The 17,496-nt window shown below is 34.6% G+C and overlaps 1 pseudogene; it reads left to right on the top strand.

Moving 5' to 3' along the window:
• The first annotated feature begins 1,425 nt into the window (after window positions 1-1,425).
• On the top strand, window positions 1,426-2,415 carry LOC149255917 (eukaryotic translation initiation factor pseudogene; annotated as a pseudogene).
• The last annotated feature ends 15,081 nt before the right edge of the window (window positions 2,416-17,496 follow it).

Here is a 17,496-nt window from a genome sequence, read left to right as displayed (position 1 = left end):
TCAATATGACTATATTCGGCTCTCCTCCTCTCTCTCTTCCCTCCTACTCTATTCTCTCCCTCACTCTCTCACCATCTCTCCCTTATCACTTCCTCTCTCTCTCCACCTTTCTCTCAATATGACTATTTTTGCACTACCAAACCAAATATGAGCGAGATATATTAATCAATGCATGATGAAGAATTAACTTAAAGTGGCCACGGATACAATCTGTGAAAAGATTTTTTAGACTTACTAATTCATTAAATGGCCGTTAAAACCTGTCAATCCTTTAAATGCCCATCATATCGTTTATTAGCCGAATGATTCGTTTAAGCGTGTCTTGGATGTTTTGGCGATTGAGCACAAGTGAATCGCTATTGGGAAGATAAGGCCTTTAATACGAATTAATCGTAATATCCCTGCTTTATCAATTTTTTGAAATTCTCACTTTTAGCTTTATTGCAATCGGTTGTCGGTGAAAACTTAAATCGTTATATTGGTTTCTTTAGGAATCCCCGATTGCCGATAGCGATATCGCCAATTCGCATCAGGAGTATTACTGAAAACTTTGAAAAGCATGCATGGTACATCTCCGATCGCCGACACTGCTGTGCAAACTTCTTTTGCTTTTCGCTGCTACCCTGTTCTTTGCTGCCCAAATTTTTTTTTACCACAAAACATTATTTACAATCGTGGTTTTTATAATATATATATATGGTCAACCCTTTTATAAAACATAACACATATAATATATGCCCATACCTTGGTGTAGTTAATATTCAATGTTTTTACCAAACACTTACGAACCACATAACTATGCATTTAAATCCTTTTGAAGACTGGAGTGGCGGTCAACCAAACTTAGTTTTCACTCCACGCAAAGACTTTAATGTTGGTTCGTATGGAGCTTTTGTTGATGGAGAGCGGAGGACGAAGAGTTGCATCAGACGGGAATATCGGGAAGCCTCTTCCAGGTGAACGATAGCACCCGAGAAGTGACTTCTGCTTACGTACGCTGAGAGCCATGCCTCTGCACAATATTGTATCGGGCTCTTGTGTACGGAAACTGCGTTGTGACCAAAGGCGGTCCGATATGCATCAAGGTGGTTTGCGGTTTTGCTGCGGTGATTTTGGGGTGCGCAGTGGAAATTAGATTTCAACACATTAATCACGATTTGGTCGGAAAGTTGAAATGCAATTTCAAAAGAAGTTTCACATCAAATCCCCATTCCTTCATTCTTACTGGAGAAGCGAGTAATCACCAATAACTTCAAAATATATCTCTGCCTCGTGGTGGCATATTTGTCATTGAAGTTAGGGTTTTACATCTCAGTTTTTAACGTTTGCATTAAGAAACCCATTCTGCTCGACCCTTTTCTGAACTTCTAAATTCAGCAACCCCAGGGCCTCGACCATCTCCTGCTCCTTATTTCTTGGTCTGCCATGAGGGGAGCCTCGGCCGAAAAGGAACTTGTTTTAAAAAATGTCATGGGGATTTTGAACAAATTAACTCCGGAAAAGTTTGATGTTCTCAAATATCAACTTATAAATTCTGGGATTAATTCAGCGGACATTCTACATGGGGTCACATCTCTTATTTTCAACAGGGCGGTGTTAGAACAAACATTTTGCCCCATGTATGCTGAGTTGTGCCAGTACCTAAGTACAGAACTCCCTGAATTTCCATCAGAAGAACCCGATGGAAAGCCAATAGCATTCAGGCGGATACTTTTGAACAGTTGCCAAGCAACATTTGAAGGTGCTGATAAGTTGCGAGAAGAAATCACAGAAAGGACAGACCCAAGTCAAGAACCCGAACGCCCCGAACGCCGTGACAAGGAGAGGATGGTAAAGCTTCGAACTCTAGGAAGTATTAGGTTTATTGGGGAGCTTTATAAGCAGAAAATGGTACCTGAAAAAATTATTCATCATTGTATTCAACACTTGTTGGGTCGTGAATCAAAGGTTCGTCCCTCTAATGAAAATGTGGAGGCTCTTTGCTTACTTTTCAGTACCGTTGGAAAACAGCTTGAAGAAAATCCTGAGTCCCGGAGTATCGTTGATTGTTATTTTGCCCTAATGGAGCAGCTTTGTAATAGTGGAGACATTGGATCTCAAATGAGATACATGATTGGCGAGATTCTTGAATTGCGTGGTAATAAATGGGTCCCTAGACGTGAAGAGATAAAACCCAAAACTATAAATGATATCCATTCAGAAGCTGAACAAAAGGCAGGTTTAAAACCCAGAACATCAAACATGCATGTGGGTGGTGGGAACAGTTTTATCATCAGATATGATGCAGAAGCATCCAAGTCATTAGGGCAAAGGAAGCCTAGGCGTAGGCGAGCACAGAAGAATGAGTCAGTGGGAGAAAGAGAAGCGCAGATGCAGAAGACTGCACAAGCAGATGAACCAGTCTTTGAAGGTTGAAAATGACTGAACATGAATGTAATTTGTTTATTTCTTGACTGCAATATACCATAGAATATAGCTTTTCAGGGCAGCCTGGAAGCTTGATGCCTGGAAAACAAAACTTAATGGCTATTATTGCTGTATTAAATGGGTCGAGTATCTGATGCCTGGCAGACATACATACCGGTTACTATTCCTGTATTGGATTGAACATCATGTATAGATTATAAAACATAAAGTGGATCATCACCCTCGGCTCCTTATATACACAAATATTAATATTTTATTTATAGATGTGGATACCTTTAAAATAATTATTTTATCTATAACCATGTTATAATGTATCATTTGTTTAATATACCATTTCGACTTTCTTATATGTATACAAATACATCAATGGACTAAAAATTCTTTTTTCCCCTCATGTTTTTTTGTGTATAGAAGTTCAAAGTTCAAGCATTAATTAATTATTTATATATGTATTAATTATAAGTAATATGTCAATTATAATTAGTTTTGATAATTAATTTAGTTGGTTGAAATTTTTTAAATTATTTACTGTCGATGTGAGAAATAGACTTATTTCTCTTTAAATCCCTCAAGTTTAAACACCAATCCAATAAAACTATTTCTTACAACTTCATACATGCTAGACTTCAAGGCTAGGGACCTCTCCTAGATTCAGTGCCTCACCCAATAAATAACTCAAGGTCGAATGAAGTTGCGGCGAAGACATAAGGGGCACGGGAGGGGAAGAAATAAAGGTCCTGAGAAGGTAAAGCCAGGTGACCTACTAGGTGAGATTAGCAAGAGCCTTAGCTTAACCATCAAATGACCTAACCACTTAAAAGTCTAAACATTGAACAAATAAGAAGCCAACCAATCAACCAAATGGAATGCACTCTCATGACATAACAAACTAAGCACTGGCTTTGATATGGTCATTAAGTTTCCAAGATTATGTTAAAATGTGACTCTCCCAAGAGATATCAACTATTTGATTTCTTTTCTCACATTGTTAGATTCAGAAAAAGCATAATTACACCAAAAAAAATATTGCTTCACATTTCATTCAATTAAAATTAAATAAATACAATATAGTATTGACCAAAATAACACAAATATCATATTGCATCATAACAAAAGTCTAAAATTGGAAATCTCTTATTTAAAAAACAAATATTAGGTTTAAATCACATCAAAAGCCTAAAGTTGAAAATCACTTAAAAAAAGCAAAATTCTCTAGACAATAGCTATTCTCAAAAATAACAAATCATATTATGATAATGACAATAAACGTAACAATAACCTTATTATTTTAATATTTACTATTTCAAAAATTAAATATCAATGATAATATAAAAGGTTAAATGCTATGGTTATTTACTAAAATTATAACATATTAATGTCATGAGAACTATTATAAATCATAAATATAATAAACCTAACAATAATCTTATTATTTAAATATTTATTATTTAATATTTCAAAAAATTAAATATCATTTATTATATAAAATATTAAATGCTAGTGACACCCAAATTATACTACTAAAATCTTAAGAAATTATAACATATTAATATTATAGGAAATTATTATAAGTTTTGAAAATTTAGAGTGTTTTTTAAGTCCAATATTAAATTATAATTTGATAATATATTGAACAGTTATAAAGCAAATTAGAATAAGAAAATTTAAGTTTTTTAGCTTTAAATTGATTTTGAAATTTAAATATTGAGATTAAAAAATTTAAATGTATATTATAAATAATAAGATTGAAAAAAAATGTGTTCTTTCATTTTTAATATATTAATATTATTTCTAATAAATAAATATTTAAAATAAAAAATATCAAAATTCTATTTTGATGTTAGAATCTAGAATTAGAGTGAGTTGAGATATATCTGTGCTGTATGAATATGATTTAACTTGTTATCTTCATAAAATCATTAGATTTGGAAAGCACATTGGGTATACATTTTAGATTAAGAAAAACAATATTAAACAAGTATTCTATTAAACAACTGCTCCATTAGAATTATTATAAAAGATAAGCAATTATGATGGAAGAATATGCATTTTTTTAATTTAAAAATAAAATAATTAGAATATATATATAAATTTATAAAGGAAATAGTTTTTAATGGGAATTTAATTATAGAATTTCAACTATTGTGATATTTTGTTATTTAAAATATATTTCTGTCCATAAATAATTTCGATACCATAAAAAACTTTTAAAACCCTCAAATTTTTTATTCATGAAACAACTTGAACTCAAATTTTCAAAAAGTCTTTATACCATTTTAATTAAAAATAACTAAAAAAAAATCAAAAAAATCATTTTATTTATAAATTAAACTATACCTTTCTATATCTATATATAAAATATATTCACACTTATCTTTATCACAAGTGTTCAATAGAACTCGCCTCAACCATTCGAAATATATTTAAATGTATTCAAAGCTTATCTTTATCACAAGTGTTCAATGGAACTTACCCCAACCATTCGAAATATCTTTAAATGTATTCAAAGCTTACCTTTATCACAAGTGTTCAATGGAACTCACCCCAACCATTCAAAATATCTTTAGTTGATGATCAATGAAGTGTTTAACGTGTGGCTTTTCAACCTACGATATTTCATTTTATATGTATATACATCAACCCTTCAACCATCTTAATCGGGCAACGTACAAAAGCTTCTCCGGGGCGACTCTATTGGGCACTTATTACGTAGTACAAGCAATCTGCCTCAGCCCGGATGCTTTCTTTCGTAAGAAGCAATCTCTCCTGAAAATTTGAAATGGAATCATGGAAAGCCCGGATGCTTTCTTTCTTTCATGGAAAGCAATCTGTTCTAAACATATGAGATGGAATCCTCAAAAGCATTAATCATGATTTGGTCGGAAAGTCGAAATGCAATTTCAAAAAAAGTCTCACATGAAATTCTATTCTCCATTCATTCTTACCGAAGAAGTTAGAAAGCGCAATTCGCTTCAATATAATTCTGTGTCTATTTAGTCATTTAATTGAGTTAAGTCTACTGAGTTCAAGTTAAGTTATATTTTGGTAATTATTTTGTGAGAGAGTAGTCACTTCAAAAAGCATAAATACCTCTCACTTTATTCACTATAATAATCAAATTTGTGTGATCAATAGAAAATTGTAATAATCAAGTAATCAAGTAATTTGTGTGAGTAATAGAAAACACCAAAAACTATAAGTAATAATCAAGTTGATGTGATTAATAGAAAAAACCAGAAACTCTTATAGTTTGTACGTGTTAATTATTATGTTTCTGGTTTCTATTTTTCCAACACCTTCCCGTTAAAAAATACATTCTGCTCAACCCTTTTCTGTACTTCAAAATTCAGCATCCCCAGGACCTGGTCTTGTTGAGGCTGATATTCCTTGGTCTTCCATGAGGAGAACCTTGACAGAAAAGGATCTTCTTCTAAAAACAGTCACCGGGATTCTTAACAAGTTAACTCCAGAAAAGTTAGATGTTTTCAAATGTTAAATTATAAATTCCACGATTGATTCAGCACACATTCCACAAGGTGTCACATCTCTTATTTTCAAGAGGGCGGTGTTCGAACCAACATTTTGCCCCATGTACGCTGAGTTGTACCAGTACCTAATTACATAACAGATTGTGTTGAGTTGTACTTCTATGTAGAAGAGCGTATAAGAAGCAGATGAACCAGTCTTTGAAAAATGAAAATGAGTGAAAAGGAATGTAATTTGGTTTTTTTTTCACTGCAATCTGCCATAGAATGTAGCATTTCAGGTCAGCCTGGAAAATTGATGCCTGCAAAAAATAAAAGTATCACACATTGTATATAGAAATCTGATGCCTTGTAGACAAACTGGTTACCATTGCTGTATTAGATGGATTGAGCATCATGTATAGATTATAAAACATGAAGGGGTGTTACGGTTAAAAAGGAAATTTATATTAAAATAAAAAGAAATTATGCACAAGCCTAGACCATGGCCCACGTCTCCTTATATCAGACATAAATATTAATATTAATATTTCACTTCTAGATGTGGTTACCTTTAAAATTAATAATTTCATTTATAATGTATCATTTGTTTAATATATCATTTCAACATTGCTCACATGTATACAAATCCATCCATGCTAATCAATGATTTAGCAATGGACTGAAATTTCTTTTTCGTTATGTTTTTATATACATGAGTTCAAACATGATTTAAGAACATTTTTCGATATCAAAATATTTATATTAATATTTAACATTAAATTTATCGATGTAATTGATAAAAGCTTAATATTTTATTAATTACCTAGAGAATGCCTAAGCACTTCATACAGTACATACACATTCAATTAGGAGAACCTAATAAATATATAGGCTTTCACACTAACAGGGTGGTTTCAACCACTCTCTAGATAGTAGGATCTGAGAGCTAATCTTAGAGTCTCAATCCTATCCTTAAAACAACTAGTTGTAACTTTCTCCATAATTCTAACACTCCCCCTTAATGGAGAAATGATACTGAAAAAATAACATATGCCTGTTGGTCTAGTCTCAGCTAGGCTTACAATAGTACATAAAAACTTGGTAACAGAGTTTTCATTTTAGTCTTATTTCTTGAGAGTCCATGCTTGTTCATTCCTAGGCAAGGCTTCATCTTTACTTTCCTTTCCATGAGGTAATGATAGATTTTCACCTCCTTTTTGAGTTTTCTTCCTCAAAGATGGAATGTTTGAACTCTTATCCTCCTTGATCTTGATTGTAGGCTGGTAATTGATAATACTTTACAATGTACAAGCTTGGTAGGAGAATTTTTTCTCTCACTAATTTCGTTGTCAAACAACTAAAAGTCAGTCATGTTGTCTTCAACATTCATGAGAGCTTGATAATTTGAATTCTTTCCAGCTTTGTCTTCTTCTGCCAAGTCTTTGCAATCAGCTTCATGTGGCTCATCCAATTGATCTTCAAAAATATGTTCCTCTTTACTTAGTTCCTCAAGAACAACTAATGGGTCTTCTTGATCTTCAACCATATGTTCCTCTTTACATCCTTCCTGAAAAACAATTCATGAGCCGTCAATCTCGGGATCTTGCATAAAAGACCGTGCCTCTTGATTCTCGTGGTCATCAACAAAACCACATTGTTTTTCTGAAATTTCTTCTCACTCCAACATACTACTCAGGCTAATGCCTCCAAATGCCCATATGAGAAAATCATCATCATCAGAATAGAAAATATCTAAAAATATAGACATGTTGTTAAAGTCGAGCTTATCTCGCTTTATCTTGCTTCAAGATTCCTTTTCGACTCCACACTGTCCTCTAACAAGCTCCAACAACCCCGTTACCACACAGGCATGAAACTTTTCCCTTTGGCAGCTCTTCAACTGTAGAACCTTGGGGACACAGCCAAATCTAAAGCAAATCACCAATACAGCTAAAAGAATAATAGAGAAATTTATTGGATCATTAAAAAATGAATTCGACCTTTTCAAACCTGGACTCTGTCAAGACACTTGGAACAAGTAGCAACAAAAACACAACTCAACGAAAAAATACACATCTGGAAGAGTGATATTTGTTTCCTCATTCTCCTCTACGCCACCTTTTTATGAAATAATAAGCCCCTTTCTTTATATCAATAAAGAGCCTCCATATTTTTTTTAATTAAAGAATTGAAACTTTAATTAAAAAAAAACTTAAAAAATCACCCATCCAACTCAAATGTTGGTTTCCTTGGAGCATAATAAATTTTTCCATGCCATTGGAATGTTATCGGTGAAGAGAGAGCAAAGCGGTTGGTTCATCAAAGTAAAATTGGCTACCACTGACGCGGAACTGGGGACAGAACTGGCTACCACTGACGAAATCTAGATCTGCCAGAAAGTGTAATATCCACGCTTTTGGTGAGCATGAAGGAAGAAATTTTGTACCCTCCCCCGTATGGGCCAAAATTTGCTCGGAAATTCTTTAATAAGAGCCCAGATCTTTAATTAAAAAACTTTAAAAAAATTCCAATGGAAATTCTAGGAGCCCCTTGGCAGCACATGCAGATGAGCTTGGATCACATCTCTTGCTCCGCCTCACCACTCAAAGCTCCTTACACAAGCGACTCTCAACAGTGATGGTGCCTCAATCGACATGCAGATCTGGGCATGCCGATCTCTCCTCCGTTGATTTCACGTGATCTGGCAGTTTGACGATTCTGTAGGTGGAATGGCTGTCCAGCTCCTCGCAGCCTCCACACACCTGCAATCTCGTCTTCTTCTACTATGGCAGCCTCTCTCCCTTGAGAGCTTGGCCTCAAGCTCTCCTAGCGATATTCTCTGCAGCGAGTCTCTCAACAGCTGGCACCAGGTCATCACAATCCACGAATTCCTCAAGAGTTGTCACCGATGCTCTCCAAATTCACACAAAGAGCTGCGGATTTCCCTCGTCGAGTTCTGCGACATGTGATTTCTTGTAGCGGTTTTGATCCCGCAAGCTCCTGTTCGAGTTCTTCATGGCACACATCTACTTCACAAGTGTGCGCAGGTCTCATACATAGGTTGGCTCCTTTCACACTTCCGTTGTGCCTTCCAGAATTCAGCTTTCATCTAGCAGTCACATAGACTGACCATTTGTGACTGATACTTCAGAAATTAAGTCGTATGCCGCCACACCAACTCCCACTCAGGGATTCGCAGGCCCTCTCAAACCTGCAGCTCTGATACCATGATAAAAACCTGATATTCTATTAATTAAGTGGCTCTCCAGGTGAGATACCTGGAGAGTGCCTAAGCACTTCACACAATACACACACATTCAATCAGGAGAACCTAGTACATATAGGCTTTCACACTAACATGGTGGTTTCAACCACTCCCTAGATAGTAGGATCTGAGACCTAATCTTAGAGTCTCAATCCTATCCTTAAAACAACTAGCTGTAACTTTCTCCATTAATTCTAATAGTAATATATATAATTTCTACTTAATTTTAATAAAAAAATATTTTTGTATAATTTTTTAATAGATAAATAGTAATAATTTATAAAAAAATATTTAATTATTTAACATATTGTTTTGGTGTAGTTTCTTCTCATGGAATTGTTAAAGAATATATGGAAAATAGTTATACACAATTAGGCATTATCATTTTTGTCTTTTGATGTAGAAGCATCCGGGCTTAGCCAAAAATGTGATTGTATGTTCACATGTTGTGGCTAACAAGAGATGAATTTTATTGACCTGAGTGGTCAAAATCAGTTTTAGTAGAGAGGGTTGGATCTCTCGAATTGATCTTTATTTCAATTATTGTAACAATTAAATCATTGTATTATTTTTAGAACAGGAGATAAGTGTTAGGATAGGTGTGTATCAGAGCTTGAGAATAGGGATTTAATAGTTGAGTTGATAAAAATAGAGATTGAGTTGTCAATGTTGTTAGGATAGGATTTGATCCATAAAAGAAAGGAAAAAAAATGTAATGATAGATTGGAATGGAATAGGAGAGTGAGTAAGCGAGAAATTGAGAGAGAAAGATAGGGTTTGTGAGTGAAACAAAGGTCAGACAAATTGTTGTAATCGAGCTGAGAGGGCCAAGACTCTGTAATTTCTATGTTATTGAATAATTGATTAAGTGTGGTGTTGCGTGTTATTCCTGGTGTAGAATTTCTCTTGAATCTGTGTATCGACGTTCTGGACCCTAATCGGGTATTATTTTTTGTTTATGCATTTTATTGATAAGTCATAGTTAGTTAGCATTAAGGGTTATTCCAGGCTTAAGCGTTAAACCTTTGTTAAAACGTATTTATTAAAAGCGCGTATTAAGCACGTGAGCAATATTCCCAAGTGGTAAGCAGTATCTCGCGCGTTTAAAGAATGGTAAATGGTATTTCTCAAATTCATGTGATTAACCTAAGTTGGTGACACGTAGCACGGGAAAACCAGTTTTCTCGCATGCTCTCGACCTGATATCAATCGTACTGGACAGTACGTGATATTGCATGGTAGCCATTGGATCAGACGGGATAGATCGACGGTGGAGATTGGACGGGCTAGTTGGTGCACAATATGTCGCGATATCCATAGGATTGGGTAAAAAAATCAACGGTGTAGATTGAAGTGTTCGGCAGTGGAAAAGTCAAAGTGGGACGGGCAGTGATTGGTCAGCTAAGTGGGACCCTCAGGAGGAAATACACGTACATAATATTATTAACGCACAATTGATTGGTTATTAAGGGAACCATTAGTTTAATTATAGACTACCACATCATTTGGTATGAGAGCCCAAGGATTAAGTTTGCTATAGTAAACATGCCACATAGGAGAGGAGCTGGCATAGGTCGAGGGAGACCTATAGTGAATGCAGATTTGCTGGAAGAGATTCAAAGTCTGTGTACAAGCATGGAGATAATAGAAACTACTCAAAGGAGAGAACTTGATGAAGGATATGCTAGTGCTGTAGAGGAATCTTCTGAGGAAGAGGAAGAGGATGAGAGAGAAGTTACCAAAGTTCTCAAAATGTTGGCCAAAGTAAGTGGAAGACCAAAGGTGGAAATACCTTTGTATGACGGGAATCTCAATGTAGAAGAGTTGATGGACTGGATCAATTCATTGGACAAGTATTTCGATTATGAGGAGGTTGATGACAAAAAGAAGGTGAAATTTGCAATTACCAAATTGAAGGGGAATGCAGCTATCTCGTGAGATGAACTACAAACATCCAGAGCAAGAAAGGGGAAGCCCAAGATCAAACAATGGGATAAAATGGTGAGTAGCTTGAAAGGTAAATTCATGCCAAAAGATTATCAGTTAAATCTTTTCAGACAGTTATAGAATTTGAGACAAAAGGGGATGATTTTCAAAGAATATACAAAAGAATTTTATAAGCTGAGCATTAGAGCAGGACATGCAGAGGATGACGTAGAAAGAGTTGCCAGATACATCAATGGTTTGAGATATGACATACAGGATGAAATCAGCTTATTGAGTCTAAAGACAATTGGAGATGTCTATCAAGAAGCTTTGAAAGCAGAGGAGAAGATGTTGAGGAAACAAAATCAGAGGAACAGAGGGAAAAGTTCAGCAAGAGGTAGAGGAACTACCAGATCAAGATTTCAGCACCCTCAGGGTGAAGCAGGAGGTTCAAGTAGTAGACCACCACAAAGAGGAGACTTTAGTAGAGGAATATTTGCACCCAGAGGAAGAGGCCGAGGAAGAGAAATTCGGTGTTATACATGTGGAGAATGGGGACATGGATCATGGGACTGTCCTCATAATAAAGAAACAAGTCAACGGAATGTGAATGTGGCTGAGGCAAAGGAAGAAAAACCTCAAATTGAAAATAAGGAAGAATCACCCGAAGTAGGAGAATCTTTGTTATTGAAAAGGGTATTGCTTAAAGCAGAGAAAGAGATAGGAGAACCAGCTCAGAGAAAGAGTTTATTTAGGACTACATGCAAGTCCAAAGGAAAATGATGTAAAGTGATAATTGACAGTGGAAGCACTGATAACCTGGTTTCTATAGAAATGGTGGACAAGTTAGGATTAGTGAAAACAGTACACCCTACTCCTTACAAAGTATCATCGCTACAAAAAGGACATTAGCTTATTGTGACAGAACAATACAATGTAGAAATCTAGATTGGTACTTATAAGGATGTGGTATTATGTTATGTGATGCCAATGGATGTATGCCATGTATTGTTGGGAAGACCTTGGTAGTTTGATCAGAAAGCTATACATGATGGGAGAAGAAACACTTATACTCTAGAGAAGGATGGGAATAAACATACACTACTGCCATTGAAGAATGAAGCAGACAAAGAAGCACCTGGAAACAGTGTTATGCTGATAAGTGGGAAAGAATTGCTGCAAGAAGTCAAGAAGGATGAACAAATACATTTTTCCATCATAAGGAGACCTAAGGTAATTTTGACTTCCACAAACTTAGATTATTTATCTGAAGAAATCAAAACTTTGTTGAATGATTTTGCTGATATTATTGTGGATGAGCTACGAAATACATTACCACCAATCAGGAGTATTAGTCATCACATTGATCTAATACCTGGAGCAAGTTTTCCAAATAAAGCAGCATACAGGTTAACTCCTCAAGGAAATGCAGAAGTTGGGAGATAAGTGGAAGAACTAATGGATAAGGAATTAATCAGATAGAGTCTTAGTCCATGTGTTGTACAAACAGTACTCAGTCCAAAGAAAGGAGGTGAATGATGCATGTGTACTGATTCCAAAGCCAAAAACAAGATTATTATTAGGTATAGACTTCCTTTACCACACATGGATGATTTGATGGATTGTTTAAGTGGGTCAAAGTATTTTACTAAGATAGATCTGAAGAGTGGATACAATCAAATAAAGATTAGAGAAGGAGATGAATGGAAGACTGCATTTAAAACAAATAGTGGGTTGTATGAGTGGTTAGTGATGCCTTTTCGACTCACTAATGCACCCAACACATTGATGAGATTGATGAACGAAGTCTTGAAGGAATATGCAGGCAGGTTTGTCATTGTTTATCTTGATGATATTCTAGTTTTCAATAGAAGTAAAGAAGAAAATCTTGAGCATCTTAAGTTGGTTCTAAGAACTGTGCAGAAAGAGAAATCACTGATAAATATGAAGAAATGTAGTTTCATGAAAGAAAAATTAATCTATTTGGGGTTTGTAGTTTATAAAGAAGGTCTGAAAATAGATCCAGAGAAATTCCAAGTAGTTTGGAACTGGCCTATTCCAAGAAACATATTTGAGGTAAGAAGCTTTCATGGTCTTGCAAGTTTTTATAATAAATTTATCATAAGTTTTAGTCAGATTTGTGTACCAATTATTGAAAGAATCAAAGAGATTAATCAGCCATTCAAGTGGATAGAGGTAACAAACCAAAATTTTAAGTTGCTGGAGAAGAAAATTAGAAAAAAACCAATTTTAGCTTTGCCTGATTTTGAAAAAGTTTTCCAAGTTGAAACTAACGCTAGTGGGGTTGCAATTGGAGCAGTTTTAAGTCAGGAACAGAGACCAATAACATACTTTAGTGAGAAACTAAATGAAGCTAAGAAGAAATATTCTTCTTATGATAAAGAATTTTATGCTATTGTGCAAGCTTTAAAAAAATGGAGACATTATTTACTACCAAAAGAGTTTGTATTGTATTCTGATAATCATGCATTACAGTTCATAAACAACCAACCAAAATTAAACCAGAAGCATGCCAAGTGGGTAGAATTTTTGCAGAGTTTCACTTTTGTGATAAAACATACAAGTGGTAAGTTGAACAAAGTTGTTGATGCTCTAAGCAGGGTAAATTTCATTGTGCAAGAATTAAGACTTGGCGTTGTAGGATTTGAAGAAATGATTGATATGTATAAAGATGATGTATAATTTAAAGATATTTATGCAGTTGTACAAAATCCAGTAGTTCATAATAGAATCCAATGGTTAGATTATCTTATCCAAGGAGGTTTAATGTTTAAAGGTAACAAACTATGCATTCCTAAATGTTCTATGAGGGAAAACATAATCAAGGAGAAACACAATGGAGGGTTATCTCGACACTCTGGACAAGACAAAACCTTTGCTCAGGTAAATGCTTTTTACTACTGGCCAAAGATGCAAACTGATGTTAAGAAATTTGTTGAGAAGTGTAGGATATGTCAGCATGCTAAGGGGAGAAGCCAAAATACAAGATTGTACTAGCCATTACCAATACCAGACCGACCATGGGATGCAGTTAGTATGGATTTTGTTTTGGGATTACCTAGAACTCAAAGAGGAAATGATTCCATTTATGTTGTGGTAGATAGATTTTCTAAAATGGCACATTTCATTGCATGTAAAAAGAATAGTGATGCAACACATATTGCTAATCTTTTTTTTAGAAGTTGTAAGGTTACATGGATTTCCTATAAGTATTGTGTCTGATAGGGATACAAAGTTTGTTGGGCATTTCTGGAGAACTCTTTGGAAGAAACTAGGTGCTAACCTTAGTTTCAGTTCAACATATCACCCTCAAACAGATGGACAGACCGAAGTGGTAAACAGAATCTTGGGAAACATATTGAGAAGTTTAGTGTATCAAAATCCTAAGTAGTGGGATTTACCACTTGCTCGAGCTAAGTTTGCTTATAGTGATACTCCAAACCGAAGTACTAGGGTGAGTCCATTTCAGATTGTTTTTGGAATGAATCCAAGAGGTGTGTATGAGCTCAAAAATTTGGGCAACTAGGAGACAAGAAGTGCAAAGGCCAAAGAGTTTGCAGAGCAGATGTAGAGACTACAGGAAGGTGTCAAATATAGATTGTGGGAAAGCAATGGCAAATATAAGAAGAGAGCTGATATGAAGAGGAGAGAAAAAGAATTCCAAGTGGGAGATCTATTGATGGTGTACTTAAGAAAAGAAATATTTCCTGTTGGGACTTATAATAAACTAAAGATTAAAAAGATAGGGCCATGCAGAATTGTGAGGAAGTTTTCAACCAATGCTTATGAAATTGAGTTTCCAGAAGGGATTGGAATATCACCTATCTTCAATGTTGCAGATTTATATCCATATAAGGAGACAGAGGAAGAGTTATAGAAGGAAGCTACAAAAGATGAAGTTTAGACTTTAAATTGGGAAGAACAAATGCCAAAGATAGTCAAGAAAGAGGTGGAAGCTGTTTTGGAGAAAAGAATATCCAAAAGAACCAGAGGACAAGATTGTTTTCAATATCTAGTCAAATGGAAGGGACAACCAATGGAGGATGCCAATTGGTTAACAATAGCAGAATTATAGAAGTATGGAGTAAACCCTGAAAGATTGTTGAATGATTACTTTCTTCCCCGGGAGTCCAATGCAGGAGCATCAGGACTTAGCCAACAATGTGATTGTATGTCCACATGTTGTGGCTAACAAGAGATGAATTTTATTGACCTGAGTGGTCAAAATCAGTTTTAGTAGAGAGGGTTGGATCTCTCGAATTTATCTTTATTTCAATTATTGTAACAATTAAATCATTGTATTATATTTAGAACATGAGATAAGTGTTAGGATAGGTGTGTATTAGAGATTGAAAATAGGGATTTAATACTTGAGCTGATAAAAATAGAGATTGAGTTGTCAATGTTGTTAGGATAGGATTTGATCCATAAAAGAAAGGAAAAAAATGTAATGATAGATTGGAATGGAATAGGAGAGTGAGTAAGTGAGAAATTGAGAGAGAAAGATAGGGTTTTTGAGTGAAACAAAGGCAAGACAAATTTTTGTAATCGAGATGAGTGGGCCAAGACTCTGTAATTTCTATGTTATTGAATAATTGATTAAGTATGGTGTTGTGTGTTATTCCTGGCGCAGAATTTCTCTTGAATTTTTGTATCGGCGTTCTCGACCCTAATCGGGTATTATTTTTTGTTTATGCATTTTATTGATAAGTCATAGTCGATTAGCATTAAGGGTTATTCCAGGCTTAAGCGCTAAACCTTTGTTAAAATGTATTTATTAAAAGCGCGTATTAAGCACATGAGAAATATTCCCAAGTGGTAAGCAGTATCTCACTCGTTTAAAGAATGGTAAATGGTATTTCTCAAATTCACACAATTAACCTAAGATGGTGACACATAGCATGGGAAAACCACTTTTCTCGTGCACTCTCGAACTGATATCGATTGTGCTAGATAGCGTGCGATATTGCATGGTAGCCGTTGAATCGAATGGGATGGATTGACGGTGGAGATCAGTTGGACTAGTTGGTGCACGGTACGTCATGATATCCATAGGATTGGGTAAACAAATCAACAATGTAGATTGAAGCGCTCGGGAGTGGAAAAGTCAAAGTGGGATAGGTGGTGATTGGTCAGCTAAGTGGGATCCTCAGGAGGAAATACACATACATAATCTTATTAACGTGCAATTGATTGGTTATTAAGGGAACCATTAGTCTAATTCTAGACTACAACATCAATTTTGGTAACCATTCACATCATCTTTTAAATAATATATACTAGCACAATTACATTAATAAATGTGATTGATATAATAGATAGGCCTATATCACTTAGATGCACAACCATATTAATAAATGTAGTTGAAAAACTTGGATAAGGGTTAATGATATAGATCTAATATTAATTATTATTAATATTCATACTGATAAATATTTAATAATTAATAATAATTATAAATTGATATTAATTATATAAATATAGATTTTATAATAATAATATTTATATTAATTATTATTATTCTAAATATTCATACTCATAAATATATAATATCTTTTTTTTTTGAAGTTGTTTGTGATCCTCTGAGCTTGACCTATGGCTTGAGGAGCCACGACCCAAGGGCATATAAGTTGTCAAAGCCACCCAAGGATCACACCCAACCTAGGAAACACGAACCTTTAGCTCACTGAATTTTTTAGCATGTTTGCTCCCCCTAGCACAAGGCACAACCACCCCTTGTAAGGTTTGATCATGGGTCGCCTTACTAATGAGGCCCATTCTCAACTGGTTGTGCTAATGAGACTTGACAACTAAAAAAATAACAATAATTATAAATCTATATTAATTATTATAAAAATAAATAAATTTTATTATTAATAATAATATTAATATTAACAATAACATTGTTTATTTAATAATAATTTATTTATAATAATTGATTAATAAAAATAATTAGTCCATTTCCAAGGTTGACCATGGTCCATGGTTGTTTATTGTTGTTCGACCATGGTTGACTATGATTTATAATCCAAGGGATTTATATTAAATGCAATGATCAATATTATAAACCCTTTGAATAATATTATACCATAGGAATAAGAACCCTTAGATCAATAATCCAAGGGATTGATTTATAAACCCAAGGGAGTAATACTAAAAACCCAAAAGATTATAATGCCACATAATAATATTAAACCCAATGGATAAATTTTATAAACCCAAGGTATATAAACCCTACGATAAATATTGTAAACCCTAAAATAAACATGGTTGACCACGATTTAGCATAGTTGATTTCCATATTAAGACAATCTTTGTCACAATGCAACATTACACCATGGATGCCCATGATTGATTTTCATATTGAGACAATCTTTGTCACGATTTGAC

This window comes from Pinus tabuliformis, chromosome 7, assembly GCF_031772625.1.
Source record: "Pinus tabuliformis cultivar Carrire ecotype Pingquan chromosome 7, CPIR1, whole genome shotgun sequence".
Taxonomy (NCBI): domain Eukaryota; kingdom Viridiplantae; phylum Streptophyta; class Pinopsida; order Pinales; family Pinaceae; genus Pinus; species Pinus tabuliformis.
The sequence above is the reverse complement of the archived record's forward strand: the minus strand, read 5'-3'. Positions and strand labels throughout refer to the sequence as shown.